Raw genomic sequence first — 17,173 nt, 5'->3', positions numbered from 1 at the left:
AGACAGGGTCTCATGTAGTTCATGCTGACCTCAGACTTACTATGTAAGAAGACCGGGGCCTTGAACTCCAGATCCGTCTGCCTCTTTCTCCCAAGTGCTAGAAATACAGGTGCCCGCCCGTCCGTCAGTCCTTGCTTTCATTGGCAGGGTTTTCTAATCAGATTTGGAGATTTCTTTTTGGGGTATGCGTGGGTTTTTAAGTCACATGTTTAATTTTCTTAGTGGTTATATATCAACTCACATTATTCGTTTTATCTTGAGAGAGTTGTGGTAGTTTTTGAGTTATTTTCTTTCTGAAGTAGTGGTACATTGCCCTTAATACAGTGGCTCTCACCCTGTGGCTCTCAACCCCACTGGGGGATCACAGGCGCGTGGCCTAAGGCCATCGGAAAACACAGACATTTATATTACAGTTCACAATAGTAGCAAAATTACAGTTATGGAGCAGCAATGAAAATAATTTTATGGCTGGGGGTCATCACACATGGGGTCACAGCATTAGGAAGGTTGACCATAAGTATTTTATGGTCACCACACATGGGGAACTTGTGGTTCTCCATAGGAAGGGTGAGCATAATGGGACTTCCCTGTGCCCACCAGTAGTTAAATAACGACACAGGAACTTATTACTGTCTATTAAAGATTAGGCACTTAGCTGGGCAGATTCTTGGCTACCTCATCTAAGTTGTCCCCCCCCCCCCCCACATGGCTAGTTCTTTAACCCTCTCTTAAACCGGGTACAAATGTTCTTCTACATATCCCGCTGGTGAATTCTCCATTTCCTTTTTCTCCCAGAGAGCCTCTCTCTGCAAGGAAGTTCCACCTTCACCTTGCGGCTCAGCCATTGGCTGTCAGATTTCTATTAAGCCAATCAAAAAGTAAGTAAGGTAAATGTTTACAAAATAGAGAGCCTGGTGAAGAGCTGTAGCTCTCTGCCAGTACAGAATTAACAATTGAATGTACAGAGCCACACCTTCATGCAGTGTACAAAAGAGCCACTGCTTAAAGTGTCAATTTGTGATTAATATTGTCTTCGGCACTCCATTACTCTCCCCTTGGTGTATATGGTCCTCCCTGTAGTAACGCCTCGTTTCTGACACTTCTTTATTTATGTCTTTTTCTTTTTTTTTCCTCTCTGATAGTCTGATAAAAGAGATTCATACATTTCATTTTTCTATTTCCTCAAAGACTCAAGTATGTTGTCCTTGATCTTTCTTTACTGATTTTCTGTTTCACCGATTTCTCCTTCACCTTTACTATTTCTGTTTTGCTTCTCACCTTGAATCAATTGCTCCTTATTTCCCAGGTTTCTTCTAAAAGACTTAGTTGTTTATTTTGTGTTTGGCTTTTTTGTCTGCTTCTAGGTGTGTGTGGCACCAGTGTGAAGTACCTGTGTAGGCCGGCAGGGGGCGACAGGTTCCCTGGAACTTGCACATGTGTTTTCTTTGCAAGAGTACTTGGCATCTTCCTAGCTGAGCTGTCTCTCTCCAGCACTGGTTCAGGTTCTTCAAGGGAGACTGGATTACTGATTTGGGACTTGCGGATTTTCTAGCATATGCAGCTCCGCTATCAATGCCCTCCTCAGTGTCGTTTTCTGTGTCCCACAAAATTTGGAGTTTTATTTTATTTCCATTCAGCTCAATATATCCTTCCCTTCTAACTTTTTTTATTTTTGATTGACATGGGATTTTGTATTGACAAGGTACAGCATGATGCTTTAAATTCATATATGTTGGATAACAATCAACTCAGGTGTGGAACACCCATCCCTTGTAACTTTATTCTTCCTTCGTGGTGAGCAGGCGAGGAGTCCTTTCCTTTTAGATGTATAACTAATTATGTTAATTATCATCCTGCTACGTCGTGAGAGCAACAACGGACGCTTATCCAGCACACGCATGAGCATAACGGAGCGCATATCCAGCGAGGCAAACATCTTATCTTGTCCTTACACTCTCCACCTTTAAAACTTTTCTTTCTTTCTTTTACCATTTACTTATTTCTTGTTACTTTATGTGCGTGGTTGCTTTGTCTGCATTTATGTCTGGGCTCCGTGTCTGGCAGTGCCCACGGAGGCCAGAAGTTGGTTCCCTGGAACTGGAGTTTCAGAAGGTGTGAGAGCTACCACGTGGGCACTGGGAACCAAATCCAGCTCCCGTGAAAGAACAACAGCTGCTCTTTATCACCGAGCCATCTCTTTAGCTCTTCACGTTAATTTTTTGATATAAAGTTTCTTTTTTTTTTCTTTTTCTTTTTTTTGGGGGGGAGGGGTTTCGAGACAGGGTTTCTCTGTGTAGCCCTGGCTGTCCTGGAACTAACTCTGTAGACCAGGCTGGCCTCGAACTCAGAAATCCACCTGCCTCTGCCTCCCAAGTGCTGGAATTAAAGGTGTGCGCCACCACCGCCCGGCTTGATATAAAGTTTCTTGATGAATGCAGAGCTTGCCAACTGGTTTAGACTGGATCAACAAGCCCTAGGGCCCCTTCTCTTTTTGCTTCTCCTGCGCTGGGATTAGACATGTGTGGTACACACTTGGCTCACATTTATGTCTTTAGCGTTGATGCCTTTCCCAAATCCCAGTCTTGCACATAATCCCAGTCCCTACTCTATGCCTAACCGTCAGCAAGACTTCTTAGTTCTTGCAGCACATCTGGATGCAGCACATCTGGATTCATTTGCTTTCTTTCTTTGACAATCATTTCAGGGAACCTAAAAATGAAAGCTTTGTTTTCTGAGCACTCAGGGAGGCAGTAGCTCAGGAGCTGAACCCTGTCCCTGAGGGGAAGCTGTATTGCATATTTAAAGGGCGAAAACCGCAAAACGAGTGGGGCTTGGATAAGCTGCAGGACCATCCAATAGAATTTTGACATTAAGGGTCAAGCAAGGGAGTATCTGTTGGATACTGAACCTTTCCCAGGACACCGGGCTTCAAGGCCCTTAACTCATTCCCTTAGACACCCATTTGGTCCGGGAGCACAAGGTGATAAGGGAACAAAGGAGTTGATCAACTGCACACACTTAATGAGGGCTTGGCAGGCAAATGGCTATTTATTTTTACAACTTAGGCACCTTGGTTAAGATAACATCAAGTTTTACATCCTTTTATGGGTTTAACAGACAACTAAGAAAATATTTGGAGAGGCAGGTCCCAGTGCCTGGGAATGGGAACCTAGTTAACAAAATGGGGAACGAAATGACTGGACCCGCTTTCAAGATGGCTGGGCTCTGGTGGTTGTCTCCTTACAGTGCTTAGAATGCAACACAACCTCTAAAATGATGTGCTACAAATGAAACAGTCCCTGTAGAGTCTCCGGACTCTGCCTCCTGCCTCCGAGGTCGGGTTGTGCTGGTCATGGCCTCTTTCCGCTTGCTTTTTCCTGCACTTAGCTGAGCCTTGGAGCTTCACTTCCTCTTGCCCGAATGGCTCCGTTTCTGTTCAGCACGGGGCTGGCTCTGTCTTTCATAGGCTCAGCTTAATTTACACATGTCCTAAGCTTCTGTGGACAGTCTGCCGTGCTCAGGTATTCGGTCAATCAGGAAGATGAGTGTGGCTGTTTTGAAGGGATTTTATAGACGTGGTTAACATTTACAGCATTTTACCTTAATTAAACATGTACAACACTTGACATTTCCCTCAATAATGTGAGGGGACCTTTACTAATCACTTGAACACATTTAAGAACAAAGCCGCAGTTATCTTGAGGGGCATAATATTCTGCCTCAAGATGACACGCTTGAGGGCCTGGAGAGATGGCTCAGCAGTCAAGAATTTGCTGCTCTTGCGGAGGACTCAAGTTCCATTTCTAACACCTACTTGGTGACTCACAACCACCTGTAACTCTAGTTCCAGGGGATGTGATGCCGCCTTCTGGCCTCTGTGGGCAGCAGACATACATGAGGTTTATGTGCATGCATGCAGGAAAAACTCTCTTACTCATAAAATAAACAAATCTGGGGGAAAAAAGAAAAAGAAAGAGAAAGAGATAAAGAGAGAAAAAGTAAAAGAAGGAAAGAGAGAAAGAGAGAAAGAAAGAGAAAGAAAGAAAGGGAAGGAAGGAAGGAAGAAAGAAAGGAGGAAAAAGTTAAAAGAAAAATTGGCTTCTTCCTAGAGTTCTAAACTGTTGTCTGCTCTGTGGACTTTGTTGTGGCTTGTCCTTGAAGCAATATCAGTCAGTTCCTTTAAATATCATTACATGGACTAGTGATAGGAACACACATAATTCATACACATATACACATATTTATGTTACACCTTCTGTTTAATATGTATTATAAAATGGGACATATTCTCCTTGCTCAGTGACAGGCTCATTTTACCTCCCAGCCATAGCCTGGCTTCTGATGGTCTGCTAAAGACCCCGGGATTAAAGACTCATTCCCCAAGTGGCGCTATTAAGAAATGATGGCACCTCCAGGAGACTGAGAGTCTCGTGGGAGGTCTGTAGGCTATTGGGAGCACATCCTCCAAAGATTCAGCGACCCTGGCCTCTTTTGCTTTTGCTTCCTGGCCGTGTAGTGAGCAGTGTGCTCTGTAACATGCTTCCTGACATTACTACCCAACATCCCTTCCAGGAAACTAAACAAGACAGGCATGTCCGATCATGGATTGGAGCCTCCAAAAACAAAACAAAACAACAACAACAACAAAAAGCAAGCTTGAGTAAACCTTTTTGTTTTATGGTTTAACCATTTCAGGTACTTTGTGATAGCAATGGAGACTTGAAAAACAAGCCCTCGCTATTGGTCCTTCCCCGTGACATTCTCCTGCACTTCTCATGGCCTCTGCTTCATTTCTTGCCTCCAGCTCCTCGCTTTTGTCTTTTCCTGATGATGGAGTGTTCACAAATAAGTCCCTTTCTCTCCCTGATTGGTTTGGGTTGGTGTTTCAGCACAGGGAGAGAAAGCAAAGTAGATTAGCTTGTAATCCCAGTGCAGAGAGGCAGAGGTGGGGTGCTCCCCAGAGCTCCGTGGCCAGCTGGCTGACTGAACCAGCCAGCACTAGCTTCCATGATAGGTGTTCTGTAGATGGCTGAGATGGAACCTGTACTGACCTGATTGGGAAGCTGTGGTTCCCTCTGAATATGAAAGCCTGTCTTAGGGATTCTATGACAGTCAAGAGACACCATGACCACAGCAACTCTTATAAACGAAACAATTAACTGGGGGTGTCTTACAGTTTAGAGGTTTAGTCCATTGTCGTCAGGGTGGGAAGCATGGTGGAATGTAAGCAGACATGGTGTTAGGGAGGTAGCTGACTGAGAGTTCTACATCTGGATCTCCAGGCAGCAGGATGAGAGCATAGTCTGGCTTGAACATTTGAAATCTCAAAGCCCACCCCTAGTGACACACTTCCTCCTACAAGGCCATATTTCCTGATAGTCCCTAGGAGCCTGTGGGAGCCACATTCATTCAAACCACCACAGAGCCTGTGTACCTCAGTTGTCTATGGTTGTCATAACAACCTACTTCTATGCCTTAGAAGTATCGCCTCTCCAGAAACCAGTGGTTTAAACCTTGTCATTCTCTTTATGATGCATCTGATGGCTAAAGACCGGTCATCTCTTCTCACCTGGGCTGGCTTCACTCATGTGACTATCAGTGGCCTGGTTATGGACTGAGCACGCTCAGGAAATTTTAAAAATACATCATATTTGTTATCTCTCTCTGTGTGTAAACGCACAGGTGGGTGAGAGTGCCACAGTGTGCGTGTGTGTGTGTGTGTGTGTGTGTGTGTGTAGGTCAGAGGACAACATTGTGGAATTGGTTCTCTCTTTCCACTTTTATGTGGGTCCCAGGGATCAAACCTCAGCTCCAGAACTGCCTCTCTGCCTCGATCCACTTAAAGATGCTAATGCCATGTCAGGGTAGCAGTTATTCTCTGCCCTTTCTACCGGGATGCACCAAATATCTTTACTCCTGGTTAACCACAGAAGGGAGCAAGGAGCTGGTGATTCCATTCATGGGTCCTTTGAACAGTCTTGGAAAATTAATAATATAATAATGGTGGTCATTTGCCCTTAATACTCTTGGGCAAGAGATAAAGGGAGAAGATGAGCTCAGAGGCTCACATTCCCTGACTAACATTCATCTTTGGCAGAGCATATTAGGGATTAAGTTTGAGGGCCACAGTGTGTACCGTGCTCAGCATATTGGCTCTTCCCTTATATATACAGGAGGCAGAAACTCCCTTTGCTTCTCTTTTACTCGGAAGAGGAAGAATATGCCTGTCTTTAATTATATGGGAGCAGTCATATGTGATATTAAGTTTAATTCCATATTTGTAACATGTGTGGCAGATAGCTTGGACACAGTAGTAAGTTCACACTAGGAGGCACCCAATATTAATATCATTGTTCCAAACCACTTTATTCTTTGCACGTGAGTGCAGGTGCCTACAAAAGCCAGAGGCATCCAATTCCCTCTGAACTGGACTTACAAGCAATTGTGAGCCACCCACTGCGGGCGCTGAGAACCGAACTTTGCCCTCTGGAAATGATGAGTGCACCCTTAACCACGAGGCAGACGTCCCACCAGCCTTGTATAACTCCTCTAACCCACGAAGAGACACTATTTTTATGACTTAAAGCATTTTCCCAATTTAATCTATTTAAACCTCCTTTCCTTATTTATACTATTTCAATGTCGCTCTCTGCAGCTGAGTTGGTTGGTGATTTTTATTCATTGCAGTTAGGGACAGAGATGGTAGTGTTTCCTCTGCGTATGCCCGTCCAAGACTGCTCCTCGGGGAGATGGAACCGCCATTAATTGCTAAATACAAAAGAGGCTGCATAAAGAACAAGCGTGTTACATAAAAACACACCCCCACCCCTCAATGGATTTGAAGCAAATCCATTTAGGAAAGATAATCACAGAGAGCGTTTTTGAGATTTTATTTTAATTTTAGTGAGCTTGTGGTAAGACCATTAAAAACATTTGGCTATAGAGCTTTGAGACGAACACATTTCGTCTGCCTCTTCTAGCAGGTTCTCTAATGTAATCTTGTCTCTGTAATTTTGAGGCAGAAAGCAATGGCTAAACTGAAGTTGCTTTATACTGGCTTTGCAGAATCCATCTGGGCCGAGTCTTGACAGTTGCCCTTCCTCGTCTTTGACTGATATGCCCGCCCGTGAGCCCCGTCGATCTCCCTCGGCCAGGGGCTGACAGAAGAATGGGAGGCAATGAGCGTGTGTTTCATTTTGCAGGGAAATCTGAGTTTGCTATTACAAAGTGACGGTCACGTGTTTTAAGTTAAGCAGGCTGAGAAGAGAGTACCACTTTCCCGGTTTCTTTAGTGCCACCGACTAACTCTTGACTTCTCTACTTGTACCTCTGAATGTTAAATTGAAATTGTGTTTATACTGTTGTCTTATCTAGGTGCTCTTCAACATTTAACTATCGGATTCAGTACAGGTTTTAAAGAATTGATTTTGATCTTGGTGTGGTGGTTCATGCCTTTAATCTCAGCACTCTGAAGGGAGAGGTTGGAGTTTGAGCTCAGCCTAGTCTATATAGTGAGTTCCAGGCCAATCAGAGCTATGTAGTGAGACTGTGGCTCAAAAAAATTTTAAATTTCTGTATTAATAAATGATGTTGCATTGAATCTGTATATGCTGGTACAAGCCTGTAATCCCAGCACTGGGGAAGTGGAGTCAGGGGACTGGGGAGTTCAAGACCAGCCTCAGCTATGTAGTGAGTTTCAAGTGTTGTCTGAGGTGGACTGTCTCAAAGACCCAACCAACGGACAAAGCAGTCAACCGCGAGCTGACAAAACCCCCAAGCTACTTTAGAGGGTTGTTTATATGAATGGCTGATTTTTCAGCATCCTCTTCCACCAGAGGTTGATTTCTCACTTATGCCATGTTTGTTCTGATCCTGGTAAACAATGCAATGTTAAATTCTGCACCGGGTATCCACCACAATTACAGCTTTCCAGGAAGACTCTGGATCTATGAGACCCCTTGAATGCGGGAACTGGCGTGGCTAGCGGATGATTCATTATAAAACGCGTTCGAGCTGATCATTCTAAACAATTGTATTTAGCTCCCAATTCTGTGGTTTGGCATTGGGGATAGTGCTCAGCTGGCTGGTTATCCTGGTCTCAGCTGGCCTTGTTTGTCTGTGGTTAGGAGGTGGCTTGGCTGAACTCGGCTAACAAGGTCAGGACGGCAGTGAACATATCAGGCATTGGGACATCAAAGAAGCTTTGTGTTTGGAAAGTTCACTCTGAGTATGAGGATGAAACAGGGGAAGGCATGTATGAGTGCTCTGTATATTTGAGCGAAAAATCTTTAGGGTTTGGCTAAAGAATCGGCGCTGGTAAGTTAAGGAGCGGCCATGACTTGACTTCATTAATCAAGTCGTTTGTGTGATCCAGGAGCACACTTGGAATTTCACTGTCAGATTTCTGTAGTGTTCTTTAGTCCTCTGATGTCCCCTAATTGTCTTGATGGTAGCACTTTGAGAATAGCAAGCCACTTCTTTTTGTATGGTGCCTATTTAATCTACGATATGCAGCAGTTATGAATAATGCTCCTGCCAGTATTTTTGCCCGTGTATTTTGGTGGGTATGTTTGCGTTTCTCCCTGCTATCCACGCACCTCAGGTGGAACTGCTACATCAAACAGCCGGTCTCTGCTTAATTTTGTAGATTCGGCCCTGTCTTTTTCCCCAGCAGTTGCAGAGGTTTGGGTATGATAAAGACTCACTAGCTCTGGATTGAATGGCACACGGCTGGGGTGGTGCACTATTCATAGGTCCACCCTGAGGAGGTGGGGGCTGGGTGTTTGAATAGTGTATCTTTCACTGGTTCCTTCCTGTTTGCTGTCTGTGCTTCCTGCCGTCAGAAGGTGAACGACCTGCTCTGTCATGTGCTCCATTCGCCATGATATCTGGTCTCATGTCAGGCCCCCCCAAAAGCAGTATGCTCAGCAGACCCTGGAGCTGAACGGTAGAGACAGTGAGTCAGAGCAAACCTGGCCTTTCCCCGAGTTGGCTTGGTCAAGTATTTTGTTATAGAGGTGCAAAGCCTAACTAGCATAGCCATCGTACCACAGTCCCCTTAGACAGCTTCATGACCATGACACTATGTGAAATTCAGAAACTTAATCCCACCTATTGTGGCTCTTTCTCTCTCTCTCTGGTTTTTTGAGTTAGAGTTTCTCTATGTAGCCCTGGCTGTCCTGGAACTTGCCCTGTAAACCAGGCTGGCCTTGAACTCACAGAGATCCCCTTGCCCCTACTGGGGGTTAAAGGCTCACACAGCCATCACCACCACCACCTTGTCTTTGGAGCTCATTAAACAAAACAGCAACCAATCAATGAGGAGCCGTGGAGCCCAATCCCAGAGAGAACACCTACAGAACACTCCCTAAGTGCAGCTAAGGCTGGGGGAACACAGCAAAAGAGAGGATGGAAAGACAGAGCAGGAGAATCAGGGAGTTTGCCTGCTGTGAAACTGTATCTCCTAGAACCAGAAGCTACGTCCACCAAGTCTCCCCAGCATGACTGCCTAAATATGATCTGAACAGGGACTACCGGAATAGACATGCCTAGGTGGACAAAGAAAAGCCCACAAGGCCTCAGCTCTACACAAAGAACCACAGGCAACCAAGGAAAGCTGAGGGCGCAGGGAGAATAACCTTCCCCAGGGAAGAGCACAGTAATTAATTGATTATCCGATACCAAATGGTCAGCCATGAAAACTACATGCAAGTAACATTATTATACAGACTGAGCGGGGATAGATCCAGGATTTATCTACACACATGCATACATTGAATAACAACAAGAAAGAGACCATGAATTTGAAACAGAGGTTAAGAGGGGGCATATGGGAAGGCTTGGAGGGAGGAAAGAAGGGAGACATGTAGTTACATTGTAATCTCAGAATCAGTTGCATTTAAATGGTCTTTGCCTCCAGCATGTGACGCCCCCTGCTGGTTTCCTTGCCCACATTCCCTTCCACGCTTTCATCCGCCCTTTGCCTCCAGCATGTGACGCCCCCTGCTGGTTTCCTCGCCCACACTCCCTTCCACTCTTTCATCCGCCCTTCCTCTGACAGGATCTTTCACTGTGTCGCCTAGACTGACCTTGAATTCCAGGCTGGCCCTCCCGTTTCAGTCCCTCAAGAGTTGTAGAGCCGTGCAGTAGCATGCTTAGCTTCACTGGCTCATTTGAGAGACGGGAGTCCCGATTTTAATACAGCGCAGCATAACAAGGTTCGGTTTCTTCAGTGCTATTGTGATTTTTCCTGTTTGGTAAGAGCATGATCTGGAGTTACCTGCTGAAAAGATGTATGTGCAGTAGACTATTCTCCACAGATAAAGGGCTGCACATCTCGAACTGACGCATGCCTTCCTGACTCTTGCTAGGATTTTACCCCTGCTTAATGTGTCTCTGACTTCTCTCGGGCTCTGACACCTTGCGCTCTGTTTTGAACATGCTCTAGCCTGCAGAAGGTTCCATGCGCACTTGACATTACATATTCTGATTCTGATGTTGTTTAGAAGTATGTTCATCCTGGGTCTGTAACTCCACTGTTTCTGCTCTGTTCACCTAGCTATTGGTGAGACTTGCGGACTGAAATCCTGGGATAATATTATATTGTTAAATATTCCATTCTTATGTTATATCAAGGTGGATACACACACATATACACATACATGTACACACATATTTATCTAATATATATGCACATCTTTCTATATATCCATATCTATATCCATATCCATATCTATCTTTATCATTCTTGTTATGTAATCCTGGCTAGCCTGCTGCTTGCTATGAAGTCCCACTAACCCTGGACTGTTAGCAATTTTTCTGCCTTGGTTTTCAGAGTGACAGGATTATAGGTACTTGTCATCATGGCTGGCTTATTTCATTTTTTTTTGCAATTTAATTAAATTTTTTTATGTGCATGGGTGTATTGACTACATGTATGCCTAGGTACTCTACATGTGTACCTGGTGCTCATGATACCCTGGGACTGGAGTTGCAGCCAGCTGTGAGCTACCATGTAGGGGTTGGGAATTGAACCCAAGTCCTCTAGAAGAACAGCCAGTGCTCTTAACCCCGGAGCCATCACTCTGTACTGGGTACATATGCAGTTGTAATTGTTTTGTCTTGATGGCCTGATACTTTCATCACTACAAGCAGTCCTGAGTGACTTCTGGCAGTCTTGAGCTTGGGCTTGAAGTCTATCGTGTCTGATAGAAATATGGCCACCCTGTTCTCTTGCATACCACTGGCATGGAATATTTTTCTCTCTATCTTTCCTGTCAACCCAAGCTGTCCTGAAATCTAAAGTGAGTCTCTTGTACACACTATGTAATTGAATCTGCTTTTGTTTTATTTAGCTGCCCTGTGTCTTTTGTTTGCAGAGCATAATCCACGTAGGTTTAAAGTAATTATTGACAAGGAGGAATCCCTGTTGTCTGCCACGCTGGCTTCAGTCTGTCGTGCGGCTCTTCTGCGCTCCCCCGTCTCTCCTGTCACAGCCTTCTCTCATGTTGATATGCTTGGCTTCCTCTTCCAGGACGTCTACAGTCTTCTCCACGGTTACCACAGGGCAGCCAGAGAACAGCGTGTAGAGAGAAGAGTCCACTTTAGGAGGGCAACAGCTTCACTAGCGTAGGAAACTGAGTCCTGTCCCCTCCACATTACTGGCCCGCATCTCCATTTATATCTGTTTATATTACCTACTCGAGCAATGTCATCTGTTTTAGGCTTTAGTGCTTTTGTCTTTTACCTTTCATTGCAAAGCTGAGTGATTTAATTTTAACCCTGATTACTGTGATGGCAGTACCATAGTCTTTTAGACATTTCTGATTACACGTGGAGTCAGGGGACAGCTTGGAAGCTGGGTTTCTTCTTCTACCATGGGAGTCCCAGGGACTGAACGCAGGTGGACAGGATTGAAGGCCACGGTAGAACAAAGCTCTTTGTGATTTCTTCTACCAGTATGTGGCCGGCCTTCCTGTTTGATTTGTTACTTAACTTTCTTTTATTTCAGCTGGAAGATGCTCTCCAGCATGTCTCACAAGTAGGGGAAGTGGAGACGAAGCCTCTCTTCTTCTGCATTCTTTTAAAAGACGTCACACATTTCCCCCCCCCCTTATATCTTTAATACTACTTGAAGCAATTAGTCTCCTCCCACACCCCTCGGAGGATCCACCATGCCTGGATGTTCTGCAATACCAGGTCAATGGGTGTAGAGGGCAGAGTCAGTTTCTAGTCTGTTGATTAACTCTACAAGTCATTTAATATGTGGTCTTCAGATGGGGGACTCAGCCAGTATTAAACTGACGAGAAGGAATCTTGCCCCTGATCTTAGTAAGAAGGCTAAGAAGTGATCTTTAAAACTAACCATCATCGCACGTGTTGATTTTGTGTGTACGGGTGTGGGAGGCACGTGTCTGCCATAGCACATGTATAGAGGTCAGAGGGCAACTTTGGGAGTCGGCTTTCTCTTCCCACCATTTGGCTCCCTGGGGTCTGACTCAGGTCCTGAGGTTTGGCAACAAGTACCTTTATCTGCTGGCCACCCTTAGCCCAACACTCCCCCAACTGCTTTTATCTGCGGCAGAATCCGAGGCGCTAGAGTTTGACCTCCAATTTGCTGTGCAGATGAGGAGGACCTTGAATCTCCTATCCTCACGGTTTGGTTTTCCAAGTGCTGGAATTACAGCAGCAGAGCACCAAATCCACCGTACAGATAAGATCTGCCATCGGTGCTATTTTATAGTGATCCCTCGTTTATGATAGTTGCATCTTCCCTGACTTCCAAACCTTCCCCTGAGATTTGAATGTGCAGCTCTAAACTGGCTAGAACTTACATACAGCCTGGGCTGGCTGAAGTTTCTCCATGCTTAGGCGACTTGCAGGTCTATGCTGGGGAGGACCTGCTTCTCAGTTCAGTGTGCATCTCATCTAGAAACACAGACACATCCAAAACAGTACTTAACAAAATATGTAGTACCCTGTGATCTACTCAAGTTAGTGGTTAATATGGTTATTATTAAACAAGTATCATTAACTAACTAACCAACTAACTAACTAACTAACTTAGATAGTTAACATAGTTAACCACCATGGTACTGTGCTGTGCATTTTTCTCCTTTCTTGATCTCTTTTTTTTTTCTTGAATTTTTTGAGTTATCAATGCAATGATGTCTCTAAGTTATTTGGGTTTTCTAGTTATATATTATATTATCAACCAAGTTTATCTTTTTTCAAGCTTGATATGTTTTATGTATTTTATTTTATGTATCTAGTGTGTATGTACAAGGTGCATGTGTGCATGTATCAAGGTGCAATAATTGGTTTTCTACCTCCCCTGGGGACTCAACTCAGTCTTGGGCTCATTTCCTCGTGTGCCAGTGTGGGTAAGGCTTCTTTCCCCAGATGCTGATGAAGTTCAAGAACAATTTCAAGTGTGTCACTATAAAGTGTTTCTAAAATATAGTTTGATGATATTTTTATATCTTGATGATATATTCTAGTCTTGATGTTTTATTATTAATTTTATTTCTACATCATTTCTATTTTTGTCTTAATTAGTTTCTCTTTTTCAATAATGACTTTATTGAGATGTTAGCATACCATAAAATTCATATGCCATAAAATTGTAAAGTATGTGACTCAATGTTTAATATATTCAGAGTTGAGCAGCCAGCACTGATATCTAATTTCACGACTTAAAAAATGTTTTTTATGTATTTTCTAACTGTGTGTGTGTGTGTGTGTGTGTGTGTATGTATGTATGTGTGTGTCTTTGGGTATGTGCATGCTTGTGCAGGTTCCTGTGCATGCCACAAGAGGGCATCAGATCTCCCGAAGTGGGCGTTACACCCTGTGGCAAGCAGCCAGATGTGGGTGCTGGGAATTGAACTTGGGTCCTCTGCAAATGCAGTATTCATTCCTAACCACTGGGCTACCTCTCCAGCCATGTCAAGATTGTTTGGTTTTGGTCTAAAAGAAACTACCATGTAGCATCTAGGGACACTGCATATTATGTGACTTAACCCTACGATGATTTTGTCCCTAATTTTGGTCATAACATTTTATCTAAGTTGATTAATTCATGGTGTTCATGCCTACAGTCTTTCCTTCCTCAGCATCTCATGCTGTCAAATGATCTATCATAAGGAGATCGGAAATTCTGCTTTCCTACTGGCCATTGGCATAAGCTGGGCATTTCCACACTTTTGAATATTGTACTGCTATGAATATTCATATGCAAGTGTTTGTGTTTGTATGTACTTTAATCCTTTTTTGTATCTACCTAGAGGTAGAACTGCTGGGCCACTTGTTAGCTCTAAGTTTACAGAATGAACTGTTTTGTGAATACATACCGATGGCCAGCTTTGTTTGAAGGCCTCAGCTCTGCATAAACTCGTTAGACCTTAACCACTTGCTGGGTGTGAAGTCTTATTTATTTATTTATTTATTTATTTATTTATTTATTAGTTTTTATCTCTCTTTCCCGATATGGTGTTGGGCACCTTTTTATGTGTTTCCTGGCAAGCTTAATATCTTTGGAGAAAATTCATCCCATATTTGAAATTTAGAAATTATTTGGCTTTTTATAAGGTGTAAGAGTTCTTAAATACTCTGGGTATGAGCCCCTCACCATATGCATTATTTATAAACACTTGCTGTGTTTCATCCATTTCCTTTTTACCCTTCTTGACGGTGCCTTTGAAAGGCAAATGCTCCTGTGATAAAATCTCGTCTGTTTGTGCTGTTTTTTTTTTTTTTTTTGTTTTGTTTTGTTTTGTTTTGTTTTGCCAGTTTTGATTTCGGTGTTCTATCTAGGAAGTTGTTGCCCGATGCACGATCATGAAAATTGATGCTCATATTTTTAAAACATTAAAACTGTAGCTACCATAGGTAGAGCTTTCATCCATTTTGATCAGATTTTTGCATATAGTGTGAGAAAGGGTTCAGATTCTACACCTGTATCTGTATCATCTATATATTTAGCATATGGACGCCTAGGTCACTGTTGAAAAGAATATTCATTTTCCTGACATTTCCTACGAATCGAGGCATCATGAGTGCAGGGGTGATTTCTGGACTTTGGAGACCACTTTATTGATCTCGCTGTCACCTTGCAGGATGGTTTCTTTGCTTTTTGTCTTTATCAATCTTATGTGTGTAATATGATTTCTTTGGATTTCTCCTGTTTGGTGTTCATAGGCTCCTTACGCTTGTGACCTCATGTTCTCAGTGTTTTGGAAGATTGCCTCCATTGTTTATTCGTATATGGCTTTTGTCTCATGTATGTCATCATGATTAAGTCATAGTTCTTGAGTAGGACTAAAAACCACACACACACACACACACACACACACACTCACACATATATACACACATGCACCCTTACATGCATGTAAATACTCATGCATGACACACACATACATGTGCACATCAATGTACCTGCATACACATAATATCGATAATAGAGATAAGTTTGATAGTATTTAGAGGATATTCTTCTGCTTTGCAGTGTAATGTAAGGCAGTATTTATGTAGTTCTCAGTTGCACTACTTAGTTTAAATAGCTCTTTACTGATGAAATATTGTGCAAACACGACACCTTTCTTTGGAGTACACTTTTTCCTTGTTCTGCTCCTTTCTGCTCCGTGGTAGCTCATGCCCGTCTTTTCTAAGTGCAAACACAAACCCATAAAAAACAAACAACAAAACAAACCCTCCCTCAGAAAGATTTACTCTCTTCCTCGTTGCTTCTGTAAACCCCTCCTTGGGCAGTTATTACCACGGGTTGCGAGCTTTTGTTTGCCTGTCTATATATTTTTCTTCCCAGTGTGAACATCTTATGATCAAGGGTCATGCTTGAGTTATTTTTGTCTGCCAGTTGCCTTGTGAGAGTTGTTTTTTTTTTTAAACCAGTAAACACTCAATAAAGACTGAATAAATAAATAAGCCATTCCCCTAGAGATCTCCGTCTTCCTGTCCTGCGTGCTCTGTGCATTAATTGTATCAATTACCTTAAGTGTTCCATTGCTGATTGCTGAAACTGGGCACAGGACTCAAACTGTTTATAATCACACAGCAGTTTTATTGCAAGCAAGGATACGACAGTGTCAGGAGAAGGATACATATATTTAAATGATCCAGAGATTGCATGTTCAGGTTTTTCTGTCCTTCCCCTGCTAGGTCAAACAAGATATACTTTGTCACCGGGTTTGGAGCTATGTAGTCATTTTCTGTAAAGCACCTTAATACCAGGAGCTGACGTCACTGCTTGTCTTAGTCAGGGTCACTACTGTGATGAAACACCATGACCAAGGCAAGCTGGGGAGGAAAGGGTTTATATTCTAGATCATAGTCCATTATCAGAGAAAACTGGGCCAAGCACTCAAGCAGGGCAGGAACCTGGAGCAGGAGCTGGCGCAGAGTCCATGGAGGGTGCTGTTACTGGCTCATTGCCCACGGCTTGCTCAGGTGCCTTTCCTATGAAACACAGGAGCACCAGCTCAGGAACACCATCACCCGCAATGGGCCAGGCCCTCCCCTAGCCTCAATTAATAAGTAAGAAAATGCTCTACAGGCTTGCCTACAGCCTGCTTTTATAAAGACATTTTCTTAATTGAGGTTTCCTGCTCTCAGATGACTCTAGCTTGTTTCAAGTTGGCATAAAACTGTCCAGGACACTGCCCCTGGGCCATGCCATTCACAAGGAGCTAGCTATACAAGCACATCACAGTCATGTGATCAAATGTAATTGTCAAGTTGCCTGGCTCTTCCAAACTAAGTCAGGGCTATTCATATCTTGGATTCCATTCCATGAATTTAGCCAACTGCGGATGAACCACCTTCTTCTTCTTCTTCTTCTTCTTCTTCTTCTTCTTCTTCTTCTTCTTCTTCTTCTTCTTTTTCGGTTTTTTGAGACAGGGTTTCTCTGTGTAGCCCTGGCTGTCCTGGAACTCACTTTGTAGACCAGGCTGGCCTCGAACTCAGAAATCCGCCTGCCTCTGCCTCCCGAGTGCTGGGATTAAAGGTGTGAGCCACCATGCCCGGCTTATTCTTCTTTAAAAAAGCCTATCTTTACTGAGCATGTGTAGATTTTTCTTGTCACACTAACTTCAGCACAAAGCTACTTACGTAGCATTTCCATAGCATTCGGCATTCCGAGTAATCTGGAAAGAAT

At 43.5% G+C, this 17,173-nt stretch overlaps 1 non-coding gene across 1 annotated transcript; it reads right to left on the bottom strand.

Annotated features, from left to right (window-relative positions):
• Positions 1-12,161: 12,161 nt before the first annotated feature.
• Positions 12,162-12,351, bottom strand: LOC115063569. Its single transcript, XR_003843407.1, has one exon. It is a non-coding gene; the product is annotated as a U2 spliceosomal RNA (small nuclear RNA).
• Positions 12,352-17,173: the final 4,822 nt, after the last annotated feature.

Source organism: Mus pahari, chromosome 2, assembly GCF_900095145.1.
Source record: "Mus pahari chromosome 2, PAHARI_EIJ_v1.1, whole genome shotgun sequence".
NCBI lineage: Eukaryota > Metazoa > Chordata > Mammalia > Rodentia > Muridae > Mus > Mus pahari.
This window is presented reverse-complemented; position numbering and strand designations above follow the sequence as displayed.